General features: G+C 39.8%; 1 protein-coding gene across 15 annotated transcripts in view; it reads left to right on the top strand.

Annotated features, from left to right (window-relative positions):
• Positions 1 to 24,958, top strand: part of LOC309606953 (uncharacterized protein) — a 431,574-nt gene that overhangs the window by 157,346 nt on the left and 249,270 nt on the right. For 13 of the 15 annotated variants that reach the window (XR_014232129.1, XR_014232130.1, XR_014232131.1 and 10 more), the window contains one exon: positions 15,156 to 15,249. The gene's annotated coding sequence lies outside the window, so the exon portion shown is untranslated. Of the gene's footprint in view, positions 1 to 14,106; positions 14,132 to 15,155; positions 15,250 to 19,942; positions 20,013 to 24,958 lie in introns of all 15 variants that reach the window. The other 2 variants (XR_014232137.1, XR_014232142.1) reach the window with 2 other exon arrangements.

The following is a 24,958-nucleotide window of genomic DNA, read 5'->3' as shown; positions in this document are numbered from 1 at the left end:
CTTGGGCCTACTGATGTACTATCTTCCCTGACGTACTATCAAACCCCTCTACTCTTCCCAAGCCATTCCTGTCTCCTCCTATTGGTTTTCTTAATCTGACCCTATCATTCCCCAGCTTAAAGCATTACCATTACATGCCAATGCCTTAGGATAAAGTCAACTCTTTAACATGACTAGGAAAATATTTTGCAATCCTATCTGAGCTCAGATCTCGAGCTTCATTGCTTGCCCCTCACTTTTCTTCCTTTCCAGACACCAGCCATTTTTAGTTTGGTTTCCTGAAATGACCATGTTCTCTCTTGCCTTTGGGCCTTTTCTCCATTTCTCACCCCTCTGCCTGGAACATCCCCCGCTCCAGTTCACCAGACTAATACATATTCATCTTTCAGCTTTGAAGGAGAGGTTACTTCCTTCTGGAAGCTTCTCCAACCACCACACCTTCTCCAGTACCTTACACTTTACCAATTATCGCAATCATCAGACTATACTCTTAACCCAGCTTCCTAGTTTGCCTCCCCCATCAGACTGTATCTGTCTTACATACTCTTATTCCTCTAGAACTGAGCACTATGCTTGGTACTTGGTTGTCACTCAGTAATTGTAAAAAAACAAGACAAAATAAAGGGATGCTTATGACATGGTTTTAAAGGAAGTCTCTGTGTTGTCACTTGGGAACTCTTCATCAACTGTCAAAGTGTCCGATAAGCCCACCATGCCCAGAAATCACTTTGGCCCTCTCTCCTTTTTGAATGATTACCAAGAGGCTTTGTAAGCACCCCCGCCCCTACCCCCCCACCCCCACCCCCTGGGAGGCTTAGCTCCCAGACTCTGCCATTTAGAGGGTAATGTAAGAAGTCCTTTTCTGGAAGCAACATTGTGCGTGTGGTACCTTTTAGCACAGTGAAAACTCGGAAAAGAGGGTGGTCTCAGCCAAGGGTCAGATTGCAGATACAATGCTTTATGTATTTGGCAGTGCTCTAGAGACAAATACATAATCACAGAGGTATGTGATCTGGTCGGAAAATTCAGGCCAGATAGAATGACATGGGTAGAAATGCACAGACACAAACACATAACAATGAGCACTCTTATTTGTAAAAACTACATAAATGGATGGCAGCTCTCTACCTCTGAAGTGATTTATAAATTAAAATAATTGCCTCTTTGAACTGTGCAGATATTAATTGACCTATCACTAATGTACATACAGTCTCTAAACCATCCAAACATTACCTAAACATTTTATTCCCTTTATTCTGGAAACCCCAAAACCCACAAAAATAGGCTCTTTGTTCTGGTGCCAAGGGTCATAAAGGAAAAGCCATCATCTTTGATGACTTTGCAATTCTTATTCTAGTTCTTCATCAAATTAATTCTAAGTGAAATAATGAGTACTCTGAGCTTGAGTAAGTCTTCCTATTCCTGTCCCTTTTTTACAACCTCATCCCCAAGCACATGGATCCAGTTCTGGCTCAAATTTCTGGTAATGAGAACAGGGGGATTCATTATTTTTTTAAATTAATTTTAGCTTTGGGTACATATCCCAAACCACTCCAGATTGTGGGCACCTGGTATTTCCTTCCTACGTAAAATGAGGGAGAAACTAAATTGGCTGAGGCCCAGACATGCATGGACTATGACAAGCTTGCTAGGGGCCCATTCTGGAAGGGTGATCTTGACCTAAATTGAAAGGCAGGCAGAAAAGCGTAGCATTTAAGACAGGAGCTTTGGGGCAGTGTTTCTAAACCAGGGGTGATTTTGCCTCCCCAGGGGAAATTTGACCATGTCTGGAGATATTTTGGGTTGTTACAACTTGTTGGGAGGGAGGTGCTGCTGGTATCTAATGAGTAGAGGCCAAGGATGCTGCTAAACATCCTACAATGCCCAGGACAGCCCCCTATGACAAAGGATTATCCAGTCCAAAATGTCAATAGTGCTGAGGTTGAGAAACTCTGCTCTAGAGTCTTGTACACTTTAATTCACAGCCCAACTTTGCTCTTTTATTGGCTGTGTGATCTTGGGTAAGTTTCTTGACTTCTCTGAACCTTAGGTTTCTCTTCTGTCAAATGGAGATGATAAAGTATGTACTTTGGTGGCATTTTATCAATCCTGGCATTTTTAAGGGTTTAAAAATACTGTATTCTATTTTAATTGACCAATTACTATATAGTCACCAATTAATATATTACTATATATTCACTAATTAATATATAGTAATATATTACTATATATTGTGGCACATTGCCACAACCTGAGGGGAAATTGTCCACTTTTAAACATTAGTTCCAAACCCAGATTTTATTTTCTCTTTATATCAATATTAGTACATAAAAGAAGGATACAAAATACATAATTTTATTTAGAAAATAGATTTGGCAATAACTGACTTCTCTTTTGGTGTGACTAAGTGATATTAATTTCAAAATCTCAAAGACCCATTCTGTTTTTAGTAACAGGAAAGGATGCATTATGAATATACAGGTTCTTCAGCATCTACACAGGCCCAGAAATACAGTAATACTTGCTTTAATTCAAATAGTTAAAAAATAAATAAATAAACAAAAGCCCCAGGTTTCCAGTGAGCAAAGACACAGTACTCTAAAAATGCCTAAGAGTAGAAGAAAATGAAAATATAAATCATATTCTGATATTTTTCTATGTAACACTGATATGTAATATCATATCACGTTAAGCAAATATGACTTCTATACAAAATTTAATAATTATTTGAATAAAGAAATCAACTTGGACTTATAACATGTTTATACAAAAATAGTTTCCTGAAATTATTTCCAATAAGAAGTGTTCTAGTATTGCACAGAAGTAGTCTGCTAGTTCTTTATACCAACTCTGAAAATACTGTCCCCAAATAATTTGATAAATGAAAATCATGATCTCCCAATACTTTTTTTAAATTTATATATATATTTTTTAATATATATATAGTTTTAATTGTTTATTTTATTCTATTTTTTTGGCTGCATTGGGTCTTCATTGCTGCGCGCGGGCTTTCTCTAGTTGTGGTGAGCAGGGGCTACTCTTCGTTGCGGTGCCTGGGCGTCTCACTGCGGTGGCTTCTCTTGTTGCGGAGCCAGCTCTAGGCGTGAGGGCTTCAGTAGTTATGGCTCACGGGCTCTAGAGCACAGGCTCAGTAGTTGTGGCTCATGGGCTCTAGAGCACAGGCTCAGTAGTTGTGGCGCATGGGCTTAGTTGCTCCACGGCATGTGGGATCTTCCCAGACCAGGGCTCAAACCTGTGTCCCCTGCACTGGCTGGCGGATTCTTAACCACTGTGCCACCAGGGAAGTCCTCCCAATACTTTTTTTTTTTTTTTTTAATTAATTTATTTATTTATTTATTTGGCTGTGTTGGGTCTTCGTTTCTGTGCAAGGGCTTCCTCTAGTTGCGGCAAGCGGGGGCCACTCTTCATTGCGGTGCACAGGCCTCTCACTATCGTGGCCTCTCCTGTTGTGGAGCACAGGCTCCAGACGCACAGGCTCAGCAGTTGTGGCTCACGGGCCTAGTTGCTCCGCGGCATGTGGGATCTTCCCAGACCAGGGCTCGAACTCGTGTCCCCTGCATTAGCAGGCAGATTCTCAATCACTGCGCCACCAGGGAAGCCCACTCCCAATACTTCTTAATGCTATAACTCCTACTTCCTTGTGCTAGTCCTTATTTAATGGACTAAAGAGCACAGTCTTTTGGTCATTCTACAGATATTTTTTGAGTGCCAACTATGTGTTTCCACGGAGATGGGTGCCGGGGTTATATGATGTTTTGGAACATGCAGATGGTCAGAAGACCACACAGCTTTGTTAGCAAGGACTCAGAGAGAGGTGGCTTGACCTCTGGACTTCTGGCTAAGCCATGTGTTAGGCTGGTGAGCCTTTGGCCACCTACTCAACCTGCCTGAGGATCAGTTTCCTCATCTGAAAACAGGCTGAGAGAGTATTTCTCATCTGTTTGTTAAGAGGATGCTGATAAATAGCACTGAACTTGTGGCTTGTTATTTATTAAGAAAATTGCTTAAAAATGGTTAGCTATATTACTATAAGGACCACTGTGTTATTTTTATAGTCCAGAAATGGCCTGTTTTTGGAAAATAGAAGCTTTTTCGGTATTTTCTTCTTGAAATACAGAAGAAAATTGATGGGAGAATTTAAAAAGCATTACAAACCAGAAGTTGAATAAACCATATTTCTTAGCACAATGTGTATAAGCTTACCAAATGGAGCCAGCTGTCACAAAATAACCCAGGGTTGTTGGTGGTGGGTTTTTTTTTTTTTAAGCTTCTCATGGCCAACTGGATGCTTAGTTCAGTAGCTGGACAAGCTTCTCTACACTGCATTGTTTACATATTTTCCTTAGACATGGAGTAGTATTATGAAACAAATCCTTCAGTACGCAAACATTCAGAGCTGCTTTCTAACCGGACTTTAGACAAATAACTTTATTTTTAATAGACAGCTAGCTAATAAAATTCTAAATGGTTTTGAAGAAAAAGCACAAATTACACAGTGAATAGCATTTATTATTTTTCTTATTAAAAAAACAATGCATGTTTCCTGTGGAAAGTACAAAAAAGCAAAAAGAAGAAAATACAAAAATTCACCTCTAATCTCAATGACCAGAGATAACTGTGTGTGTGTGTGTGTGTGTGTGTGTGTGTGTGTACACACAGTGTTACTTTTCTTCAACAACATTTTCTTATTTCATTTAATACTATATTGGGATCACTAAATGTTACTACATGAGAGCAGAAGTCAGTAGTCTTTCTGCATAGAGCCAAATTATAAAAAATATTAGATTTTGTGGGCCACGCAGTTTCTGTCCCAACTACTCAACTCTGCCATTGTAGCGTGAAAGCAAACAAAGACAATCTCTTAATGAATGGATGTGGCCAAATTCTGCCTATGGTGGGCTGGGTTTCTCCGACAATCTGTAGTTTGCTGACTCCTAGACAAGAGCCTCATCAACAGTTATATTATTAAATATAATTATACTAGAGTATCGTCAAGAATTATATTTGTTATAATAGTTATTAGGGAAAATGTAAGATTTTTGGATTCTCTAGATCTTGGAAATTTCTTCGAGTGTTTTCTTGTTAGTGCACATTTTGGAGAATTAGATATGAAAACACAACAACCAGGCATTAAAGAAAAATAGTTTTCTGGAGGTCATTTAAAAAATGCAAGAACTCTGACACTGCCCTTAATTAAGTGTGTATTTGTTCCACCACCATAATTTCCTAAATTCCTAGTGTTGTTTTGGGAGCAGCATTCTATGCATTGAAGGACCACACTGCCGGTTATTCCAAGCTATGAGAGTGATTCTGTTGTATGAACAGTGTGAATCCAGACCTCTGCTGCAGCTGCTACCAAGACCCAGTCACTTTCTCAGATGATAATGTCATTTGTTATGAGATTGTTCTAATGGGGGGGGGGGGAAGTCCTTGAATTGATTCCTTTGTATTTAATTCTTTGAAACATACAGGCATGAGTTGTAGGTTGTGCTCTGTGGGAAGCTAACTCTGGGACAAATACTAGAACTGAGGAGGTTTATTAGAGTGGTCTTGAGATCAACACCTGTGAACGGGAGTGGAACGCATGGAGGATGGAGTAGAGGGAGACGTTGGGATGTATTCTCAGGAAAGGCCTCGGCTGACCCCATGGGAAGTTCTGGAGCTGACGCGGCTCTGCAGCACTGGCCTCAGAAGGGGAGGGGGGGGGGCCCAGCCTTTACAAGCTGGAGTTGACCAGCTATTGGCCGAGGCCGCCCCCGGAAGACAGAGGCAGCTCTCCTCAGTAGTCTTTTCCCAAAGCGGGCCAGACAACCAAGGGTTGCCTTCTGGCTGCACTCCCAGTAGTTCAGAGAGTTAAGTCCTTCATTTCTGAAGGCGTTCTGGGTGATGCATCAAGGCATCTACCATCTCATGGGTTAAGTCCCAGTGAGAAACTTGCCCAAGCTGATGTTCTGTTCTTAGTTTGAAAAGCCAATGAAGTGATGTTTTTGAAGCAGTGTGGAATTTTAAGTCTGGTTTAATGAAACCATTTGGTTTAATAATTTCATTCAGTCATCCCATGAATATCAAGACCTGCAAACTCTGTATGTGCAAGGCAGGTGTGGGTAAGTTAGATCCTAAAACAAATTCAAGACATGTGGAGCTTAGAGCCTCTGGGGAATGCAGGGATGTGAATTACAAGGTGAAATGATGGCAGTATTGGGGGTGAAGTAGCAATTCTTGGTCCTAAGAAATCACGATTCACCCAACCCAAATTTCCATTTTATTTTTTAGGCTGCTACCCTTTTTAAGTTTATTAATAAACTGTATCAGTAATAACCATGGCTCAATTTCTGCTGTAGGGAAGCCTGGAGTCACAAACAGAATGTAAATGTGTGGCAAGATTTGGATATGGGTAACACAGCTAAGATTTATTATTTCCAACAGACACTGAGTTATCAGAAGTCCCCCGTGCCAGGTAATCTGGCTCTCAGCACCATGATCTATAACCTTCTTTTGGATGACACTCTTTTCTTCCCCTGATGATTGTATATATTTTACCAACATATTATAATACATTGCAGATATTACTCAGGGGCCCCACTGAATAAAAATACTATATTAAAAATGTACTTCAACTCACAAATGGAATGCAGCTTCAGCTCTTTCTCACCTGCAAGTCAAAAATGAGGTCCCTGTACCATTAAAAAGCCAAAGTGGGACTTTATATTGGCACCTGGAGGGTTGTGGACCAAGTTCAAGATTATGAAAAAGTGTATGCAGAATTCCAATAAGGGCAAAAGAGATCTCATTTGTAACACATAAGATGCCAAAATAACTGCTTCAGTGTGACATATATGCAAGGCATATATAAACCACGTGGGATTTTATGGTTTTTAGGAAATACTGGACATTAAACACAGCTTTCTTCAATAAGGCAATTCTGTACCAAAGGATTCATTTACTCATCCATTTACTTATTCATTTATTCATTCTTCCGTTCAGTATAGGGTTGCTGTGTGTACATTTCCAGGGAGCACCAATGATATCACTGTCTGTGTGTATAGTGCCCTTGGAGCTGGACAGGACACAGGCCGCACAACCATATTAGGTGACACCGATTCAACAACATATACCGGGTGAGTATGTGCCAGGCACCGTGCTTGGCACTGAGAATAGAGCAGTGAGAAAGACAGACTTGGATCGTGCCCCCATGAAGCTTTATTTTAGATGAAGTCAGACAAAAAAAAGAGTAACTACAAAAACCAAATGAATATAAACTGAGATAAGTCCTAGAAGTATAGGGACAGGATAGCTTAAGGACCTCTAACAGGGAGACCTAATACTCTGGGCTGCCAGGGAAGAAATTCAGAGGAAACAACATTTAAGTGGAAACGTGAAGGATACGTTCGTTTATGGATGTGAAAACCAGGTTAGGGAAGGATGTTTCAGGAAGAGAGAAAAACAACAATAACAAATTAGGTCAGGAAGGAGTATGGGATAGCCAAGGAACTGAACCAGACCAGTGTGGCTGGAGTGCAAACGTGGGAGATGGAGGAGACGAGACTGGAGAGGCAGTTGGGGGCCAAACTTTACGGAGTTTTGAAGGATGTGTTGAGAATTTTGGTCTCCATTCTAAGAAAAACTGGAAAACATTAGATGTCCTATGACATCAGGAGAATGTCAGGAGAATGACCTGTAGTGAGGCCATGCTTGTGCATATGGAGAAGACATTTGACACGGACAAGAATATATGTGGTTGACAATAGGAGGGCTCTTTGGCAGCACAAGTGAGAAAGGATGGTGGCTTGTCTAGGGCAATGGCAAAAATGGTGGGAAGAAGTGGACAGATGAAAGAGGTTATCAAGTGAATGTCTTAACCTACCCTCATTCTGCTATTTCTTGACCAGTACCGCTGAATTATTTTGACCTTTGAGTGCTCTCAGACAATATTAAACATCAACTACTGTGAGTGACTCTGTGAAGAGCAGAATTATTTGATGTTAACGTCAAAGACCACTGCAATCAAGTGTTGGGTTTGCCTATTAATATGTCATATAGCCAATAAAATACTAATTACCCATTTATTCATCAGAAACCTATTTGACAACCTAAAATTTAATCCCTCTTTTCTCTTCCGTAACATGGGATACCTACTTGTTTGGGATTGTGGTGAAGATACAAAAAGATGACACGTATCTAAAGCACTGAGCACAATGCCTGCTATATCATAATTGTTTTTGGTTACTTTTTACTACCGCTATTATTCATACTTAGGTTGGGAGTCTGGGATGAGAATTAATCATCCTTTTTCCTCTAAGTTGGGCACCAAATTTTGAGAAAAGAGATGCAGGAGTTAAACCAAGAGAGGTGAAAATATCAGCTTTATATTGCTGAATTCAAGAACATGATTGGCTTTTCTGCTCACTTCTGCCAAATCTAGTGATTAGTACACCTAACTCAAGGAAACCTGCATATCTGCACAGCAAAATTGCTCTTGTGCCCTCGATCCAGAGACACGGAGGGTTTGAGCAAGGCTGGGACCTTGCCCTGACTCAGAGATGTTTATATCATGGAAGAAGTAAACAGAACACTCGCGCTCCTCCGGGGAACCACAGAGCAGAGAAATTGAGAGCAGGGATCCTGGAGTTCGTTTGAGTGAGTAAATCCGGCTCTACCATTCATCAGCCAAGCAGCCATGCAAGTCTCTCAGAGTTTCTATGACTCAGTCTCCTCATCCAGAAGATGGGAATGATAAAGTACTACCTCATGGGACTGTTGTAAGGAGTAAAGAAATGAAAGTGTTGGTGTCTGGCACATAGAAACCCTAAGATATGTTTGTCATGACCAGTATCTGAAAAAAGAATACAGAAAACACTGTACCCCATGCTTCTCCAATCCCATCCACCAGAGAGGTTACTGTTCTTCCCAAGGGGAAGAACAAAGGAGGAGAAAATATTTCTGAAAGAAAATGGAATACATATTTCCTATGCATTCCCTTCCTGGGGCATGGGGTTTAAAGCCCTTCCTCTACGCTGAACGTGAGGGGAGTAAGGGTTGACCTGCCATATACACTATCACTTGATACCTTGGCCTTGAATCTGTCCTATCCCTCAGGTGCCCGTCTCCACCTGGGAAGAAGGGGATTTGTCATATTCATCAGTATATCCTCCGTATAATGTAGGGTCATGTACTGTGCTTTGCATGCACTGTGCTAATTACGATCAGGGCTTGATGGATTTGAACGTGAGCATCCTTCTCTGAGCTATCTTGTTCCCTAATCAACTAAATCTTGAGGGGCTGCTGCCTGGTGGCAAAACACAGGCCCTGAGCAAGAAGTATGAGGTTCCCATTTGTCTGTTCCCTTTCTTCAGAACAATCTAGACTTCTAGACCCTGATTTTCAGTGCTACCCAGAAAGCTGGGTGCCTAAAGCTAAAAAAAATTTCTTACCACGAGGCAAACACTCTTTACGTTCACCTTCCTTACCCGTGCGTGAATTTTTCCTAACCTAAAATTCCTGTCTGCCCAAAGCAGAAACAAAGGATTTAGAAAAAGTTTATTATCAGATGGACACCTTGATTTCTTTGTTTCCTTCATTTGTATGCTCATCAATAAAATTTAGCTAAATACACAAAACAGAGGAAGGATTAAGTAAAATATGGGATAGTTTCCTTCACTGTACCATTTATTCACTGAAAGCATTTGTTTGCTATTTATTATTTGCCTCCCCCAATTACAGTGTCTTTTCAATGGGACTTTGTCTATTTTGTTGGTCTCTTGGACACCATCGTCTTATGGCAGAGTTTGGCAAACTGTGGCCAGCTGGCCAAATACGACTTACTGCCCTTTTTGTAAATAAAGTTTTATTGGAACACCACCAGACCTATTTGTTTACATATTGTCTTTGGCCACTTTTGCCCTACAACACCTGACTTGAGTAGTTGTGACAGAGACTGGGTGGCCCTCAAAACCTAAATTTATTACTGTGTGGCTCAATACAGAAAATATTTGTTGATCTCTGGCCTAAACCACTAACTGATATATATTAAGTGCTTAATAAACACTTGCAGAATGAAGGAGTGAATGACTCAATAAACGTATAACATATAAAGAGTGGAGGAAAATGCAGATAAATAAAAATAGCGTGTTAAAGGGATAGGACTATGCTTGAAATTTTTTTTTCTTTTTAAATCCTGTAATATTTAAGAATGTCATTTTTTAAAAGCAGATACAAAAGTTTAAAAGTAATACCACCATCTTTGTAGACTGTTGGGAATATGGAGGTCTCGTGGTTCAAGAATTGCTTCAAATCTAGATTACTGAGCTGTTTGCTCATGTTTTCATTTTTAGTTCAAAAGCCAAGCACCCTCATTACTAATTATCCTTCTAATTGTGAGTTAACAGTGGGGAAAGCTGGCCCGTGGGGATTACTTGAGAAGCTATTTCCACAGCCGATGATGTGGGTTGTTCAAACTTGAATGGAACAGAAACAGACCTGACTTGTGGAGTAATGTAAATAATATTTACCAAACTGGTCATTTATCAAAATTAAATTGATCCAAGGCCCCTCGAGGCTTGGTTATCTTAGTTTCTACTCCAGACATAACATTTACCTGATAACTCACAGAGCTCCCAGGCCAGCTCCGTCCTCTTCAGCTTGGCACTTCTTACTTGGGCCTTCCAAAGGAGCCTTCTTTGTTTAAACCTCGATCTGTTAACCAACAAAAAAAAGCAATGAGCCTTTACATTTTTAAAAGATCAAGAAAATGAAAGAGGAGAAAGAGACATTTTATTTTTTTCACACAAGGACGAAAATGGGTCTTGCTCACTGGTTCCATCCATCTCCAGGTTTCTGTGACTCTGGTCTCAGGCTCTTTTATAACTGTTGGCTCATTTGCTTAATGCTCCTTTAGGGGCCTTTCCAACTAGTAGCACAAACCGAAAGAGGAGAAGCAATCTATTCACCTGAAGGTTGCCTTTTTAAAAGACATTTTGCATACTCGATTTCACAAAGAAACAATGGTTGCAAGGGCTCTGGGACCTTAATTTTTCACAGGCAAAATATTCATCTTTAATGCACATGGCCATAGGTTCAAAAAGTAATGTTAAGCTTGTGTATGTTGGCTGGAGTAATGCTATTCAAGACTTCATTCTAGTTCCCCATTGCAGAAGAGTTTTACCTCACAGCGTTCAGTGTTTTCCTCTGCATTTCAAAGCCCTAGAATCAAATGTAAGCGCGGTTGCATGATGGATTTGGATAGGGGGAAGGCATGTGTTTATGTGAATTTATAGGCGTTTACATCCTTAATGAACACTGGTGGCATTTTTTCTAAAATAACAACAGGGCGCAAGTTATTTGACGCTTTTTTGCCAAAAGTTAGTAAAAGAGCACAATGGGGCTTCCCTGGTGGCGCAGTGGTTGGGAGTCTGCCTGCCAATGCAGGGGACACAGGTTCGTGCCCTGGTCCGGGAAGATCCCACATGCCGCGGAGCAACTGGGCCCGCGAACCACAACTGCTGAGCCTGCGCGTCTGGAGCCTGTGCTCCACAACAAGAGAGGCCGTGACGGTGAGAGGCCCGCGCACAGCGAAGAAGAGTGGCTCCCGCTCGCCACAACTAGAGAAAGCCCTCGCACAGAAACGAAGACCCAACACAGCCAAAAATATATAAATTAATTAATTTATAAAAAAAAAAAAAAAAAAAAAAAAAAGAGCACAATGCCCTAGAAAGTGGCCTGGCCACCTGAGTGACCCAACCAGAGTTCCCATTTGTAATTAATCATGAAAATAGCTAGATTAAATAGAATTCAATTATGATGAAGGGTCAACATGCCTCTTTGGAAGAGAAAATCGAAATGATTCTGAAGCTTAGGGTGATACAGCTCTTTCTAAAGGTTCACTTCAGAATTGACCTTTCTTAAGTGGAGAAGTGAAATCTCTTAGACTGAACAAGACAAGGCAGCAGCCTCAGTAAAACAGCATTGATGTATATAAACACACAGAGAACAAAGAGGCCAAGTAGGACACTAAAAAGAGACACTAAAAAGTCATGCAAACAGAAATGCAGCAGGGATGCTAGTTGTGAATCTGCTTCATAAGGGACATATTTTCTTAGGCCAATAACATATCTTTCTACACAATTTCAAATGTAGGATATCACTTAAGCCTCTTTTTGCTCCATATCTAAAGCTACAGGAAGTCCAGCAGCCGTGTACTCTGTTTTTATTAGGCTGAGTATATCCAGATGATTTTAATAAAGTTTTAAAACGACATTAGTTTCCTGCTATTTCAATGAAAACCACTTGCAAGATGAATTTAAAGCAATAGATCTATTTCTTGTCAACACATGCCCTCTTTATGCAAATACACCACTCTTTCATAATAGCCAACAAAACAGAACACAGACACAATCATCAATTGCACGCGACATGGGAGAAACATGTCATCGTTGTAAATGTTGAAGGACAAAGAAATGGAGAGTGTGATGGGTGCCAGGGTAAGCTGCCCAGATTTCCTGGATGAGGACTGAGGTTCTTATTACCTCAACTGCTGAAAGCTCAGCACCTATTGGAGTCCCTCTCTCTGGGAATTGTCAGCCAAATAGTGTCTTTTTTTAAAAAAAATTTATTGGAGTATAGTTGATTTACAATGTTGTGTTTCAGGTGTACAGCAAAGTGATTCAGTTATACATATACATATATTCATTCTTTTTTCAGATTCTTTTCCCATATAGGTTATTACAGAATATTGAGTAGAGTTCCCTGTCCTATACAGTAGGTCCTTGTTAGCTAATTTATATATAGTAGTGTGTATATGTTAATCCCAAACTCCTAATTTATCCCTCCCTCCCCACCTTTCCCCTTTGGTAACCGTAAGTTTGTTTTAGAAATCTGTGAGTCTGTTTCTGTTTTGTAAATAAGTTTATATCATTTTTTAAAAAATTAGATTCCACATATGAATGATATCCTATGATATTTGTCTTTCTCTGCCTTACTTCATTCAGTATGATAATCTCTAGGTCCATCCATGTTGCTGCGAATGGTATTATTTCGTTCTTTTTTTATGGTTGAGTAATATTCCATTGTATATATGTACCGCACCTTCTTTATCCATTCCTCTGTTGATAGACACTTAGGTTGCTTCCATGTCCTGCCTATTGTAAATAGTGCTGCAATGAATATTGGGGTGCATGTATCTTTTTGAATTATGGTTTTCTCTGGGTATATGCCTAGGAGTGGGATTGCTGGATCATATGGTAATTCTATTTTTAGTTTTTTCAGGAACCTCCATTCTGTTCTCCATAGTGTCTGTACCAATTTACATTCCCACCAACAGTGTAGGAGGGTTCCCTTTTCTCCATATCCCTCCAGCATTTATTGTCTGTAGACTTTTTGATGATGGCCATTCTGACTGGTGTGAGGTGATACAAATAGTGTCTTGTCCTAGGTTATGCCTATTCTCTGGAGACAGCTCACAATCCAAAGACAGGTCAATTTGTGTATGTGGATGGGAGGGCAGGGAGAGGTGCAGAAAGCCATGGTCCCCTGACATCACGTGACCTGAGGGGCCATTCCAGCTGGGAGCTACTGAGACCTGCCTTGTGACTAAAGTGCATTTCAGCATCTCCTTGAGCCCAGTTCAACTTTCTGCAATCTGCCACAGGGTTTACTCTCAAGAGCCCTGCATGCAAATCTCCACCTCTGAGCCAGTTTCTCAGGGAACCCAACCTAAGATGGTGCAGAATATCCCTTTTCAATGTCTCTCACATTGATTTTATTTTTAACTTTGTATGATGGAAATATGCAAACATACACAAAAGCCAAGAAAAGAATATAATTCATCAAACTTAACATCTTGCCATTCTGGTTTCATCTAATCCTTTCTAAAAACTGTATTCTTTTAAAGTAAATAATTTCATCCATAAATATTTCAGTATGTATCTAACATATAAAGGTTTTTTAAAGCAATAACCACGTTGCTATTACAGCATATAAAATGAATCATAATTCCTTAAAGCCATCTAAAACTCCATCTGTGTCCAATGTTACTTAGTAGTTTCCAATTTGTTTTGGAGTATACATTGATTTGTGAATTTTTATTCCCAGGTCCAGGGCTCACCTTTACCTTCAGGTAATCATGATTCTTACCCTGGCCTCCTATCTGGTCTCATCTCCATCTCATCTTCCCTCTTAGGAAGCCTTTCCCACTACTGTCAGGTCAATGTTCCTAAGGTTCAGTAATCTGTCAGCTGCTTTTTAAGAAAGGAAAAAAAATGATAAAATGGATATTCTGTGATCGAATAAATCTGGGAAATGCTGTGAATTTTATCCTCTTCTTGGATGTTCATAATTTACATTAGCCTATTCAAGACTCTGGGCAGTTCTACAGTAAAGAATCTGTCGCACCTTTTTAATCCAGTATTTCCCAGACCTGTTTGGTCATCCAACACCATGTTTAACCCCCATTAACAGCCTTCAGACACTGTGCTCTGTGGAACACCTCTTGGGAATCGCTGAAGTCCTGCAATGGCATTCAAGGTCCTCTATAACCTGACTATCCTCCAAGTACTCGGTCTAGAATTTTCTTTTCATTTTTCTTCTCTTGCTCTTTGGTTCCCTCTGCCTTGGACAGTCTTTTTGTGGAATTCCTTTTTACTGAAATCTATCACATGCTTCAAATTCCAGATTCTCCTTAAAAAAATGATACAAATGAACTTATTTACAAAACAGAAAAAGACTCACAGACATAGGAAACAAACTTATGGTTACCAAAGAGGAAAGGGGGTAGTGATAAATTAGGAGCTTGGGACTAACAGATACAAATTACTATATATAAAACAGATAAACAACAAGGATTTACTGTATAGCACAGGTAACTATATTCAATACCTTGTCATAACCTATATGGGTAGGATTCTGAAAAAGAATATATATATATATATAAGAATCTGAATAACTGAATCACTTTGCTGTACACCTGAAAGTAACAAAACATCCTAAATCAACCATACTTTAATTTTAAAAATTCCACATTCTCCAAGAAGCCTTACACAAATCTCCCAACCTGAATTAATCTTTTCTTTCTCTGAATTCTTAAAATACCTGTGCAATATATGGCAGCAATAGACATCAGACTCTGAATCACTGTTTTGCAGGTTACCAGCAACAGGACTTTCTCATCTACAAAATGGGAGTAATGTGGCATTTACCCCAACAGAACTGTTGTGAGGGTTAAACAAGAGAATGAAGGTAAGTGCTATTCAATCTAAGGTCTTGAAGTCAAGGACTGTGTAGAACTCATCTTTGTGGTTTCTGATGAATCTTGCACAGTTTTGAATACAACAGATCTTGATTTATGTTTGCTGGAGCGTTATACTCGACTGTTGACAGAGATTCTGGATTATGCATTATCTCCTTAACATATTGATGAGATAAACTATCTATGCCTTTAGAGGGAAATTCTGTGTTTTACGATGTGATCATTCATCCTAAGTGTGCCCTTATATGCTGGATGGGCTTTGGAAGGTCACTTACCCTCTCTGGAGTTCAGTTTCCAGATTTGTAAAATTTAAGGGATTGGGCTAAATCAGTGACTCTCCAAAAAGGCCTAGACCACCAAGAACTTTAAAAAATTAGTTCTCCCACAATTTGAGAGACTTTTTAAAAAAAGCAAACAGGGACTTCCCTGGTGGCACAGTGGATAAGAATCCGCCTGCCAATGCAGGGAACACGGGTTCAAGCCCCGGTCCCGGAAGATCCCACATGCCACAGAGCAATTAAGCCCGTGCGCAACAACTACTGAGCCTGCGCTCTAGAGCCCGTGAGCCACAACTACTGAAGCCCGCGTGCCTAGAGCCTGTGCTCCACAGCAAGATAGGTCACTGCAATGAGAAGGCTGCACACTGCAATGAAGACCCAATGTAGCCAAAAATAAATTTAAAAAATTAAAAGAAAAAAAGCAAACAACACTTGTTGAAGTAACAATCGATCTTCCTATTTTTTATAATCAAAGTCATATAAAAAACTTGGGATTTTATTTGCTTATGCAGTCTTTTTTTTTTTTTTAAGTATTTGTTTATTTATTTATTTATGGCTGTGTTGGGTCTTCGTTTCTGTGCGAGGGCTTTCTCTAGTTGTGGCAAGCGGGGGCCACTCTTCATCGCGGTGCGTGGGCCTCTCACTATCACGGCCTCTCTTGTTGCGGAGCACAGGCTCCAGACGCGCAGGCTCAGTAATTGTGGCTCACAGGCCCAGCTGCTCCACGGCACGTGGGATCTTCCCAGACCAGGGCTCGAACCCGTGTCCCCTGCATTGGCAGGCAGATTCTCAACCACTGCACCACCAGGGAAGCCCCTGCTTATGCAGTCTTAATCAAAAAATAAGTGGACAGTTTTCCCCTGAGCTTTCTATAATATTGAACCACAGTACTTAGGAACAAATTGTGGCCTTCACTGATATATAAGGAACATTAGTTGGCAACTGCTGCTCTTAATCATTTTTATGGTGCCCTTTTGCTTAAAAATTCTGTGATGCTCTGAGATAAATCAGGCCATTTAAGATTCAGTTCTTTCACGGTTTTCTCACCTTTTCCGTATGTGCTTATATAGCTTGTGTTATTGTTGTAAAGGGACCAAAGACATGAAACCCAGTGTAGGGTACATTTCTCAGCCTGAGTGGCAAGTAGGCATCATCTAGACAAGTAACAGAACAAGAGAGTGGAGCAGAAGGAACTGGTATATAGGCCCAAACACAAGAGATATCAGAGAATCTATGGTACTTTGGGGAACTTTGTGTGTGTGTGTGTATATGTGTGTGTGCGCACACACATCTGTACTGGGTAATGATGTAAAATGTATTTCTATGTGTTGAGGTCAAAAAAGTTTGCTCACCATGACTCCAGACTTCAGGAAGCTTTCTTACAAAGGCCTGCTACAAGTCACCATGGGAACCAGGTGGTAGATATCAACAAAGCAGCACAAACTCATCTCTCCCACTAAAACACGGGGCTCAGGAGAGCATGTCCTAGTGCTGACGATGTAAGCATCTACAGACAAGTTCAAATTAAAAGAAGGGCTTCCTTCAGAAGGCCCAGGAATGGACTGCTTCAGAGAGACGCATCGGTTTAATACACTTCATGTTTGTCAGTGGCAGTTCTGGGCCATTTCTATGGTGTTAGATATTTGTGGTCTCTTCAACTTCCTGTAGCTCAGTCACTTTTCTGCTTAGCATCTACCATGGGAGAGCTGGGACCTGCCATCTGTGCTGGGAACTTCAAAGATGTGTTTTGGTTTACATTCTGTTACAGTGAAGTCAATGCAAATTGTTTTTATGTTGTTTTTTAAAAAAATATTTTATTTTACTTATTTTTGAAAGAGAGAGACTAAGGGTAGTGAGCAAGGACCGGCCGTGGTTTAATATGGTATTGGCCTGACTTGAAAAAAAACCTCTAACAGATGTTCATTTTGATTCATTGTTTTCTGTGGGAATCGACTTTTTTTTTTTTTTTTTAACTATTTTTCAAATTCTGTTTGGATACAGATTCATCTTAGTAGGGAAAAATGCTAGATTTCCATTTAGACATATTCGCTTTAACAGTGGCAACTTGCCATATTCTCCTCCTTACTCTCCTTATTTTTTTTAGAAATAACACAAACACTTCGTTGAGCCTGAGGCTGACCTGAACTTCATTTAACTCTCCTTCAAAGGTCAACTAAAAGGCATTATTTCTCATGGAGGAAAAGAATCTCAATCAGAGTTCAGAGTGAACCAGGAAAGACCTTAAAGGGAACTTAATCCAATTCCTACTAATTTTGCAGAAGAGGCTTTCAAGTTTTAGAGAAGTGTTGCAGATTGCCCAAGGTCATGACATGGCTGGTGTCACAGCTGGACCTAGAACTAAGCTCAGGAGGACCAGACAAGGCCCTCTCCATTTGGCCTCACTGCCTCTTCAAACACTTGGCAACAGCTCCTCCAAGATGGCGGTTTCATGGAAATCACTAGCTATGCAAATCAGTTAAAAGTCATCATACATTTTGTTACTGGCAAGAAAGTCTCAAAAGTAATTGTTGCAGAATTGAACATTTTATTTATTGGTTAACTGAGTCTATTATCATAGTAGGAGTCTCCAGAGAGAAAATTTGTAGTTTATTAAGGATATTTCCTTTGACAGATAATAAGATGGAAGTTCCTAAAGAATCGTTCATTTTCTTATGTGCTATATAGAATGGCTTTCCCCTAGAATTATTATTATTGGAAGCATGTAAATTATAATCAGAGGAACTATTCAAATCACACACTGGAAGTTGGAATTGAGGAAGGAAAGTTTCTAATAATTTAGACAAGAGTTTTTCAACCTTGGCGCTGTTAACATTTACACCAGATAATTCCTTGTTATGGAGGGGGCTAAGCTGTGATTGTAGGATGCTTAGCAGCGCCCCTGGACTCTACCCAGTAGATGCCAGTAACACAAGCCCAACTGTGATAACCAACATCGTCTTCAGAGCTTGTCACATGTCCCAAAATAGCCCCAATTGAGAATCACTAATTGAGACAAGTCTTGGTGTTCAAAATTTCGAGACAGTTTCTTTACTAAGAAAGAATCAGAGGCCAGTGTCGGGGGGGAGAGAGACACAGAGAGAGAGAGAGAGAGACAGAGAGAGAGAGACAGAGAGAGAGAGAAAGAGAGCCAGAGAGAGGTATTATTCTTTCCGACCATCAATGAATCAATAATAAATACTTATTTATTATTAATAAACATGGAAACATGTTACTTAAGTAATACCAAATTACCTCATGTTACTTAAGTAATACCAAACATGTTACTTAAGTAATACCAAATTACCTCCAAGTCAGTCTCAACCTGGTGTCACAGTCAACAGAGTCACAAGTGTGACATCCAAAAATCGATGAAAATAAACTTAGCTCTCTACCAAAACTTTCCTAAGAGATATGGGGACAGGAAATGTAGTTCATGACCCCTGAAATGATCTTCCTATTTTTTATAATCAAAGTCATCCCTCTTCAACCATCTATTCATTTCTCTCATCTAAACAGTTGCTCTTTCACAATCTCTCTTCTCTCTCAAGCTCGGCCACAAGTGTGCTGGCTTGCTTGTCTCTTCTCCCTGCTCATGCTTTAGTGTCCGCTGACTTAGTTCTCCCCAAGTGGTTCTCCGGCCTTTCCCGTCTAGATCCAGGTAAACTCTTACCACGTGGCTGCCTTACCCATTGCCTAGATCCACACAACCAAAGTCCTAGATCTCAGGCAAATACTAAATCTTCCTTGGAATATTCTGAGATGCGGGAAGGTTTTAAACCTTATACAAGACTACTTTTATCCCAGTCATACTAGAAAGAAGGAAATCAAGATCAGCAGCAATTCCACTACTCACAAACCCCAGAATTAATAATGGTGGATTTCTAGGTAGGTGGTTTAGACACTTGGAGCTGTGAGGAGAGAATCAAAGTGAAAATATATAGTTTGCATTCCCTAGTCATGGAGGGAAAAATACAATGACCTGATCTTCGCTTCCACATTCTTTTTTCCATCAAATTATGAGGATGACTTCAGGATGTTTCCATTTCATGTGGGGCCACCATCATAACCCATCATCATATCATCATCATCATGATCACTTAGTAAGTACTTACTCTATGCCACAGTGTAAGCATTTTACGAGCATGGCATACTCTCATTACCACTACTAACACAGGTGCTATTAATATTTCCAACTGGTGAGAAAATTGAGTTTCATGGTGGTTATCTAAGCTTTCCAGGACCACAGAGCTATTCATGGTTTACTTGTAAATTCAAGAAAAATTCCCATGCTCAAGGATCTCTGGTCTCAACTCTTCCTCTGCCATGCGTCTGTCTTCACAAACCTGGTGTGGTAGGTAGCCAGGTGAAGAGCATCATGCTGCCATTTCTATTTATCTTCCAACAGAGGTTCATGGATGGCTGGAGGAGGGCTGGTCAGATGGGCGACAGGAGATACTTTGCCCATAATTTCCATTGTAAGACCCTATCTAAATATTCTTCCCCATGCATGTCAGCCATGCCTGCTCTAGCTCTTTCAGAAGTGTCTTGTGGCCTTGCTACTCAAAGAATACTTTGCAGATCTGCAGCATCAACGTCACCTGGGAACCTGTGAGAAATGCAGACTCTCAGGCCACACCCCAGACCTACTGAATAGTTTCCCTGGTGTTCTGAATACATACCTTCAGGACATTAGAAGGTGGTCCCAATACAAGACCTCCATGGTCCAGTGGTTCGCACGTCGAGCAAATGTCAAGTTTACTTGGAGGGCTTGAGAAATCACAGATTGCTCAGCCTCCTCTCTGTTCTAGGGCCTGGGAGTCTGTAGTTCTGGGACGGGGCCCGAGATGTTGCATTTCTCACAAATTCCCAGGTGGTCTGGGACTGCTGTTTGTGTACAATCGCTACGGTCAAATACACTGATAAACCGCTAAAAGGTAAACCAAACTAAAGCAGTTGATTTTCTAACAGGTCTCAGAACTGTTAATATGCTAATACTTGGTTTCTCAAACTCCTGGCTTGCTGAAACTATTTGGGGGATGGGGAGCAAAATATCACTATAGATTAGTATTCCAGAAAAGGAACTTGGAGAACCACTGCTCTACAAACAGACAATACAAAGTTTGGCAATTATGATGAGAAAGAAAAAAAAGCTGAATGTCATAAAATGACCTCTTTGGTTGGGTGAGGATTAGTCTTGGTTTTGGTATAGTGTCAGCACAGCTGTTATGTCTTTTAGCAAAAGAATAGCACATTTCTCCAAGGAATTTGTACAGATTGAAAATAAATTAGAAATTATTGAGATTCACATAATAGAGATCGGGAATTTAAAAGGGTCAAAAAATATATCAGCAACATTCAAATTGCTGTTTCATCCCCCCTGTTGAAATACAAGCCAAGAATAAAACACTGATTAAATAGAGAGCACTGACATTTTACTCCTGGGCTGCTGGATACCAGCCCAAACAAAGAGCCGGTTAAATTCAAAAGACAAAGAGCCCTTTTGTGAGGCAGTAAGTTCATCTGGGAGAAATATGAAGTGAAGTCTCCAAGGAGAGAGTTCTCCAACATCTTTACCTCTAACACTCATTGAGAGGCACTAGGTAAAACCACATTCAAAATGTACAAGGGAAGGGAGATGAAGGAATTTATTAAAGGATGGAATTGGGATAGACATAAATCTCAACTTTTGCCTCCAGTGAGGGACATTTATATTAGGAAATGAAAATCAAAATGAACAATGAGAAATGAGCAAGGAAATCCATTCTTCTGAGCAAACAAAACATAAAATATCAATTTCATCATATTTTCTATGGGCAGGCAATATAGCAGTGGACGAAATGGACATTTTTCTCTACTCTCAAAGATCGTACACAGTGATAAGGAATACAGGTTCAAAAATAATAAAACTATAAATCAAATAGGAGTTATGTTGGAAGACAAACAAGGAGAAGAGATGGAGAAAAACAGAGTTTGGGTAGAGGTGCTTTAGAAAGCGTGCTCAGGGAAAGCTTCTCGGGTGATTTATTTGAGCTAAGAAAGAAAAGAATGGGAGAAAGGACCAATAAAATGTTTGGGTAAAGAGCATTTTAGAAATCAAGAATAGTGTATGAAAAGGACTGTAATTGGGGAAAAAACTGGGGTATTTACAGCACTGAAAGGAGACCACGTTAATTGAAGACTTTCTTTGTACAAGTGACCACGCTGAGTCATAGGGGTGAGTCTGAGAGTGTGTGCAGGTGTCAGGTAGGAATGGCAGGTGATGATGCTCAAGATTAAGTTAGACCTTGGCTTCCTGATTTTGGCCATTTCATTTCTCATGATTCATTCACTCAGCTCCCAAATGCTACAAACTGGTTTCTGCTGTGTTAATACAGAACAAATAAATCATTTGACTGGATCCTGTTCTACATGTAGAGTCATATGTAGTGTTAGTAACTATTGTTCTTGCTAAAATATTCTTTTATATCCCCTGCCTGCTGTCAAGAGCTATTTATTCCTTGTCAGTCATGCTAAGTTCAATTGGGGCAAACAACTTTAACAATTTAAAGTTGCCCAACAACTTTAAATCCTTAAGGAGGCTTATCACATCTCTTCATGGTAGTGCTGCAGTGAGAGATGAAAGAGCCTTTGGACCAATATTGCAGAATACTGAGTCCGTGATGGCCCAAGTTCATTGTCCTTGTCACATATTATTGTAAAACAGTTTCAGATGAATGGATGTATTAGGTGGATTTTACATATAAAGAAATGATTGGTTGAGGTAATTAATAAAGTACAGATAAAGATTTCTTAACCCAAGACTTATGAGTATGCAAAGGATATAAATATATCTAGAAATGATTTTGTTGGAGAACATTTTAGAAAGCAAATGTGCTGAAGATAATTTTAATAAAAATAAAAAGCATGCAGAAAGATCTCCAAAGGTTGGGGTTAATTAAGAAATCATTTTACTTAAAGTCTTACAGGGTATTCATTCCTGAAAGACAAAGAGGGCTCACAAGTGAATTCAACAAAGCAAGAGAGCTTAGACTCGTAGAAAGAAAGCATTTATCTTCCCTCCTGTGATTTCCAATACCACGAATCTGGACATTTGCCTTCTAAGAAGTTCCAATCCTTGAAATAGAAACTTTCCCACTGTCCTAGCAGAGCACGGGCTATGTTATTATTTCGTTACTCACAAGTCCCAGATATTACATTTGCTCTGTGATTTTAAGTGGCATCAAGTGAATCAAGACTGGCTGAAATCATTCGAGGAAGAGGCAAAAGTCTGCTTTTCTTTTCCTTTCTGCAAGACAGCCTGATTGTGTAATCATATCCCAGCTGAATCTGACTTGTGCTGTTAGAGGAATTATCTCCTCATTAAAAACAAATCTTAATAGACCTAATTTGAAGGCTGCTTTTGTCTGTAACTTGATCAAGAGGGTAATGACTGTGAACCATGCTCGATAGGAGAGTAAAAGAAAGTCAGAAACATTAAGCAGGGCAGATTACAGCCACATTACAGGGCTTTTGATATGCAAATGAAGCACACTAGGCAAAAAAATAAAAAACAGCAATGGGCTTGCTTCTATTTCTTTTCTTGATACTCTCCTTAGGGCGTGCAGGAAAATCTGAGTCTCTGAGAAATGGTTTAGTTTGAGAGACCTCTAACTGCTCTTTTCAGGGCCTCAGTCTCCTCAGTTGTAAAATGGGGATAACAGTGTTTACAATTATTATAATAGGGTTATAATAAGGATTAAATGAACTAATATACGTGAAGTGCGCAGAACAGTATCTGGGTTTCTAATCCATCCGGTGCACAGCTAATGAGAGCACTGACTATCATTAGGTTTAGGTCTTATTGGTTTTGTTACTACTATTGACATTCTTTTTCTATTTCTATACTATTCTATATCTATTCTATACCATTTCTATTGCTATACCATTCTGTATCTATTTCTATTTCTATACCAGTCATAGACTCACAGAATTTGGGGACAGGAAAAACGAGGGTATTGTTTCCAGAACTGTGTTCCAGGAATAACCTCTGTTATTAAGATATTAGTTGTATAAAAATAGGTTTCTCTATTCAAAGACTTTTGGGAAAGGCTACATTAAATAAAATCAGAACCATTCCACCATAAAACCTGTCAGAGTCTTTAATTTGCCAGCAATGTGAATCTCAAAGAGGGTAATATTTTATTCAAGCTTTCCTAAATTTATTTGACCCCAAACACATTTTTCATAGAATGTCTGTTAACCCCTCAAGGAACATTAGTTCTTGAAGCAAATTATGGATGACAACTCAGTGATGCTCAAAGAGGAAAATGACTTCTCCTAGGCCCTCAACTACTTAGAGGCAGAGTCCAGACTTAACCTGGGTCTCCTGGTGCCTCTAGAATGCTTTGCATAAAGCTGGTATCTTGATCTGGCCTGCACTTCTGCAGGGAAAGATCTTGGGTGAAATGAGGAATAAAACCTGGTGGTCAAAAGCATGGACTTGGTTTAACTGCCCACTTCCCAATGTATGATCTCATGCAAGTTATCTCACTTTCCTGGGCCTCATTGTTTTGTTTTTTCCTCCACTGAAAGTGGGGGTAATGACTGCACCTGCCTTGTGGGGTTGTTGAGAATTTAAATATAATGCATATAAAACACATACGTTAGTTATAAACAATTTATCATTGTTCCTAGCACATAGTAAGTGCTAAAAATAGGTTGACAGCTATTGAGAAATAGTGTTTTTAAAGGGGGGTCACATCCTATAGTAGAGAAGGAAGATATGATGATGATGAATTGTTTGCTGTTAACTTCTTTTTAAGAGTTTGTCAGTGGAAGCTCCTTGATAATGCTCTACTTGAAGCAATGCTAGGAAGCCTTCTATACCACTGAACCATCACATGGCCAAAAAAAAAAAAAAGACTGTTAACTTTCTTAGAGAGGATAGGAGATACTGGCCTAGGCTTGGAGTCTTTGGATTCTACTGCAGAAATTTCTCAGACAGGAAGCATACAAAGTGCCCCTAGTCCCAGGCTACTCAATCAGGCTAGGAGTGCTGTAGTGGGCCACGGATCAGGCTTATCTGTGAACCTCCAGTAGCCAGTCCACGAGGTAAGTATAGACATCGAGAGTCAGCAATGAGACATTTTTATAGGAATTGGCAGAGTAATTTTATGTCTCTACAAGTGTTGAATCCAAATAATAATTTTTAAAAATGAGGCTTGTATTTTTATACCTTTTTATTATTTCATACTTCTAGTAAATGATTTTCATTGTACTTTACAAAAGCATCAGTCTAGGACAGGGTGAATATTAAAATAAGACAAAATAAAATAAAACTTGTCCTTTACCTTAGCTAGTTGGAGAATTAGTCTAGAACAGTGGCCCTCAAAAGTGTGGTCCCTGACCAGCAGAATTAGCATCTCGTGGGAACTTGTTAGAA

The sequence above is a fragment of the Balaenoptera borealis genome (assembly GCF_965194805.1).
Source record: "Balaenoptera borealis genome assembly, chromosome: 12".
In the NCBI taxonomy this organism is placed as follows: Eukaryota; Metazoa; Chordata; class Mammalia; order Artiodactyla; family Balaenopteridae; genus Balaenoptera; species Balaenoptera borealis.
The sequence above is the reverse complement of the archived record's forward strand: the minus strand, read 5'-3'. Positions and strand labels throughout refer to the sequence as shown.